A 6,322-nucleotide genomic window follows, 5' to 3' on the forward strand; every position below is an offset into this window, starting at 1 on the left:
TGGTACTCTCCAAGCAGATGTTAGGCTCCGGCTTGCACTGCTGTGGGTGCCTTTTTAGGCGTTTTTATCGGACTTTCTATCTTGCCAGGTGTTCTTTCTGTCCACCAGCTAAACGTTGCTAACGTCTGCCAGCAGAGGTTGTGGTATCTTACTACATGTACCCCTACATTTCCTCTCGCAGTTGTAAGTGTAAGAACAGACTGAGCTTATAATACATGGTTTGTATAACTGCACAATGGCTTTATATCTTTTCTGTGCTATTCAAGTATCGAACACTAGGAAACGTATACGAAGTGTTCATGGAGGTTTGTGTATGTCTGAGGTATCATTGATTCACTTCTGGATCCAAGATCAAAAGTTCTTATTCCAGATGGTAGTATTCATCTGACTTATATCCATGCTATAGCTACAGACATTGTTTTGAAGTCCGAACTTTACAGAGCCAGATAGACGTAACAGTACATGTGGTTCACTGTAATTTCAATCCTTAACTTCAGACGAACCCAATTTCCACGTCTGGAATGTCGACCCCTCGTTCGCAAAACAACAGGACGTTACCCATGGTGTTTATGAACCTAATTTTACACCTGTTTCAACAAGACTACACAACTATAGCCGCAGTCATAATCGTTGTACGCCTTTTTTTGCGTAGGTTTTATCTAAACAAGGCCTAAGGGTCGACCTCTTCAGTGATGAGACAGCTGAATTTTGTAGGACAGGACACATCACGGGTGTCCTATAGGAATGCCTTTAATTTGACTTCTATAGATGAATGAGACACTTGCTGTACCTAATGACGTATAGCCTGGATGCCAGACTGTTTCCAGGCCCTACACAGGCCAGCTTCTCGGTAGCCTGGATGCCAAGCTGTTTCCAGGGCCTACACAGCAGGCTACGGTCTCGGCTCTAAGGCCAACATGTCTCCAATGGAATTTTACCAGAGACACTCCTGAATTAACATGCCCGCAAGGAAACTTGAGAAGGGGCTGTACTAATCGCCTCCATGGAGCCAGCTCCATGGAGCTAGCTCCATGGAGGCGATTAGTACAGCCCTGCGGCAAATTTTTTTCCAACTCCATGGAGCCAGCTCTACGCACTATGAATGCATTTATATGGTTCATGTCACCATCAAGAAAAATACATATGCATGGTTCACGTCACCTTGAAGAAAAAAAATCTAACTAAAAAAATCAAGCTTCATAGTGCTGGCTCTAGCACAATGAATGCAGACACATGGTTCACGTCACCCTAAAGAGAATTTGCATAGTAGTACATTTTTGCTCCATAGAGCTAGCTCCATGGAGCTAAAAGTACAACCCCACGGCAGCTTTTCAGCTTCGTAGAGCTGGCTCTTTTTCCAGCTTTGTAGAGCTGGCTCTACGCACTTTGATTGCATACTCATGGTTTGCGTCACCCCCCATTTTTTTTTAATACTCCACCATGGAGTATTGCCAGTGATAGCTCTGGTTAATGTTAAATAAGCTTTATAGAGCTGGCTCCACGCACAGTGAATGCAGACTCATGGTTCACGTCACCCTCAAGAAAGTTTGTATCCCTTTTAGCTCCATAGAGCTAGCTCCATGGAGCTATTGATACAACCCTTCGGCATTTTTCCAGCACCGTAGAGCTGGCTCTACGCAAAATGAATGCAGACTCATGGTTAACGTCACACTCAAGAAAAAAAATATACTCCGCATGTACATACGTTCTGGTTAACGATAGCGGGCTTCATAGAGCTGGCTCCACGCACAATGAATGCAGACTCATGATTTTTGTCACTCTCAAGAAAATTTGTATATATGGTTCACGTCACCTTTACAAAAATAGAAATTACTCCTCCATGGAGGGATTTTACATAACGTAACTTGGCGGCTCCACGCACAATGAATGCAATACATAGTTCACGTCACCTTTACGAAAATAGAGATTACTCCTCCAAGGCGGGCTTTACAGAACGATAAATATAACTTGGCGGCTCCTCGCACAATTAATACAATACATGGTTCACGTCACCTTGACAAAAATCACTCCCCCATGGAGGGCTTTACCGAACGATAAACATAACTTGGCGGCTCCACGCACACGCCTGTTCCACAAGCCTTAAATTCGATCACTTAGTTTCGAACGGAATGTTCGGACCGCGCGTTCGACCCGCGCGGCCCTTGAGACAGTGCGTGAAGAGGCATCATGGCGGCGGCGGACGACCATGTATATACCACCAGTTTTCGCGTCAAATCAACACAATAAATCATGCCACAGCAAAATAAACTGCTCTCAATCATTAACCAAGATTATATATCTTTAATTTTTGACAACACATCGTATGTTATGGCGTGAATCTTTGATAAAAGCACATTTTATACCGAGATCGCTTACTTGCAGTTCTGTTCTTTTTCGTTAGGTTAGAAAATCGGTGCGGGCGGGAGTTTTGAGTACAGATATCCTTTGAGAGTTTCTTGCCGGATAATTTTCAGTGTTTTCTGTTGCTGAAGTATTCCTTTGCATATTTCAGTAGAGTTCCTAAAATGCAAGGATTTTGTTCACCCGTGATCGGTTCATGTTTCCACGGGTCGTGCCGTAGCCCAGAACATACGTAACGAGCGAGGGATCGAACCCGGAAGTGATCTCCTCGGCGATCTACTAGTGACGTTATTACCTTTTCCTCACATTTTGTAGCTTCAATACATTAGCCTCTAACTTGCTAGGAGTAAAACAATAGTTTTGCAATAGTTGAGCAGAAGTTTCTCCTCCCGCTTTCCACAGAAATGTTACGTTAACATAGTGCCCCCCTCCCATGACTCAGGCTACAATAAAATTACCAGCATTGTACTGACATTTATTTAGACAATCTGCAAAATGCAGTAACAGCAACAGAGAAATAAATCATCAACCTGGCAATTCAAGCCCACTTCAATACGAAATACTTACCCCTTTGATCGAACTCAAAACTCAGTCAAGTCTTCCAATCTAACAACATCATCAAATGCACTGCGGCTTGGAGGCCAAGTAAGTGATACTAATATTGTAATTCATAAGTTAGTGTTTCTTGAGCAATGTTTAATTTTTACCTCCGAAATTATCTGCCACTTTTAGAATTCAAATGCTAGGCTGTCTGTTTTTGGGCCAATTGCTACAACTTTATATGAAGTCAAATCACAAGCAACAAATTACACATTGCATCCTTTATTCAAAACAAGTCTCTACATGGATCAAATCCGGTGAACTAATTGATACAAAGTAGCAAGATTGATTAAGTTATAGGAAGTTACAACACAAAAGCAAATGTCTTTTTAATCTGATATCAGACATTTCATGATTCTAGGAGGAATTACTAGGTGGAATAGCCACCAATAATCTGCTATAAAGATGCATGTAAACCAGGCACAGAGACAAGTCCATGTACTAAGGATAACTGAACTGCAGCACTGTGGTGTGCATGCAGTGGTGATGATGGACAAGTTCATCTAGAGAGAGAAGTCCAATCCATCACACCACACAGGACCTGGCATGAACACTGAGGGAGGTGGAGTTGGAAACCAGTAGCATTCTGATAGAACATCTCTTTGCAGTCATCACAGACATCAGTATAACCTGTAACCAAGCAAGGAAATGGAGGAAGTTATACACAATGCTAAATACTTGAATAAAAGCATCTGCAAATATGATATAGCTTATTCCATACAACTACTTAAGACTACTTAACACATTGTTTCAGCCTACAGAGAATCATTATAAGGAATAGTCAAAGGCAAGGACAAAATCAGCAACATATAGTGTCTATGATAACCTCATGCAATATATCAGAGTCTACATCAACATAAGGCACTAACTACAGTACTGCAAATGAAAAAGGATATGCACAGAAATTTGCATGGCATGTGTCACCATGCATGGGTTGTTCCAGATTAGGAGTGTTGCTGAGTAACAAACCAGAACTAGAATAATTATGCTATAAAATATCACAATAACATTTCACCATGATAGTCAGAAAGGAGAGCAAAATAAATTCAACTCTTAGAAAAACTAACCATGTTGCTCAAGGTAGCATGAGAGCTAGCATGAAATCTACATCATGCAAAACTCCTTCATTTTACATGGCACCAAGGGAAGATTCCAGCAAATACAGTTTGGGCCATCAAGTTCTGAATCAGTGATGCCCAGTAAATACCAACACCACTACCACAGTGCCCTGCACATTCAAAGCTGTTTTTAAATTAGGATGACTGTGAGAACTTGACAGAAGCCAACAAAGCCCTCTGTACTGAAGTGGCAGCATTACAAGGATCAACTTGGAGGCAAATTGCATTTGTATATTTGTTTAATTGAAGGTAATGAACTCTTGCCCAACATACACCATGATTAGATGACATATTGGTAGCTTTGAGATATAAATATGCTCACCTTGATCACTATTTATTCCTTTTTCAGTTTAGTGAACCTCTGTTTCAGCGTTTTGCGGCTGGACACTTTCCTTTGTCATGACCTTGTATAGTAAGAGTATAAATCATATTATGAAAATAAAGCAAAATGTTGACAAATGGGAAGAGCAAATGCTGCATGCAGGCCATAAAGGTGTAAACTTTGTTAAATTCTTGCAGATTACATAGTATAAAATTTGTATTCAAAGTCAGGAAGTTTATAAACATTTACACAATCACAGTGAGGGCAAAACATCTTTACTGAGGAATATACACTGTGGTCATCAAAGAGTATTAATGTTTTGTACTATACAAGTGGGCCTTCCTTGTGAATTCCATCATTCACATTTGACAATGATACATGCAGCAACTTACCAAAACATCTCAAATAGGAATATATGTATCTCTACTATGTTGTTAGAAAATAATTCATAACTTATACACATACTTTGAGGATACCTTGATTAAGGAAGAATAAGAAGGCCTTCCCTGTCATGTCACTTTCTTCTCATTCCTGGTACTTCTTGTCCCAGCAATCATCCAGTCTTGAACATGGAGAACACATGGAGAATATGACTGAATGGTAGGACTAGCATGTTACATCATTCTGTCTGAAGACATATTGTTGACAGTTTGGAATTCTGAAGGATAATCTTTGTCAACAGTACTTCTCACCATAGCTGACAACATTTCCACCTTTGACTCTTACAATGTTTGCAGATATTTCTTAACCACACTATCACTATTGAAACTTAATGTTAAAAGATAAGAGTAGCTGTATGAAATTTAGTTGGATCATAAATTTGCATGTACAGTTTCAAATGTATTCAGAAATGTAAAAGTGGATATGCATAAAAAGTGTCTTATGATATTTTGATGACTGTTTTGATAAAAATCAACATAACTGTAAGAAACAAGCTGTCATTATGTATTTTCTCTTACAATATGCATCGTTTTTGTTACCAAAATGAGCGACACAAAATAAAGACAACAGAAATCTGTTTCCAAGTGATGACGTCATCGCTGTGATAGAAACACTATCTCGTAAAATTACTACTGAGCGAAGAAAATATCCTTGCTTAAAAAATCACCACTACTGACACAGTAAAAAGCACATGGGCTACACGTTATATTCCATCTAGATCAACAATAAACTCTCAAAAGCCCTCAAACGAGCCAGATATTCTTACCTGAATCGGCCAGTTCTGCAAGAACATGGTAGTCGACTCTCCAACTAAAAATGACGCGATTCTGATGAAAACGTAGCCGTTTTTTCCACAATTTTCGACAGCGAACGTTTTCTACAACCGCCGCCATCATGCCTATGAAACTTGAGCACACCAGCACTTCGCCTTGCCACGCAAGGGCGGGGTCAAAGGTAGGGTGCGATGATTGCGAAATAGCTGCTTGGTGCAGTAGTATTTCCAACCGCAAGGGGTCGCATGGCGTTCTAGCGGAACGGGCGTTCTACGATCGAATGACTAAATGGGTGCAGTGGAACAGGCGTGCGCACAATGAATGCAATACATGGTTCACGCCTCCTTAGTCCATAATCCATATAGCCTATGAAGGAACTCCCTAGAGCTCTTCTGCGACCCTTCCTTGGAGGTCAGTGCTCGTAGAGTCCTGCTGCAGTCCCGTTAGAGACTACAGAAGACTAAGAAGGGACTACCGTGGCTGGTGTCACCATTTTTATGCGGTGGTCATGGTGTTCGTAAGACCTTGGCGACCAGAACAAATACGTGTAGGAAAATGTATTCATTTGTTTATACACTGAATATTTATTTCTTTGGTTGTGCCTTGGTAGAAGGAAGGTAGATTGAGCATTCGTGTCACCGCACGTTTGGTCGACGGGAGACTAAAGTTGCTGAAATCAAAGGGACAAGAGGATAGACCTGCACGAA

General features: G+C 40.8%; 1 long non-coding RNA gene across 1 annotated transcript; it reads right to left on the reverse strand.

The window, feature by feature from the left end:
* Nucleotides 1-3,167: 3,167 nt before the first annotated feature.
* Nucleotides 3,168-5,909, reverse strand: LOC136446337 (uncharacterized). Its single transcript, XR_010757560.1, has 4 exons — nt 5,609-5,909; nt 4,867-4,963; nt 4,402-4,483; nt 3,168-3,591 (listed from the first exon to the last, which is right to left on the reverse strand). It is a non-coding gene; the product is annotated as an uncharacterized lncRNA (long non-coding RNA).
* Between the last annotated feature and the right edge of the window lie 413 nt (nt 5,910-6,322).

Source organism: Branchiostoma lanceolatum, chromosome 12, assembly GCF_035083965.1.
Source record: "Branchiostoma lanceolatum isolate klBraLanc5 chromosome 12, klBraLanc5.hap2, whole genome shotgun sequence".
Lineage (NCBI taxonomy): Eukaryota > Metazoa > Chordata > Leptocardii > Amphioxiformes > Branchiostomatidae > Branchiostoma > Branchiostoma lanceolatum.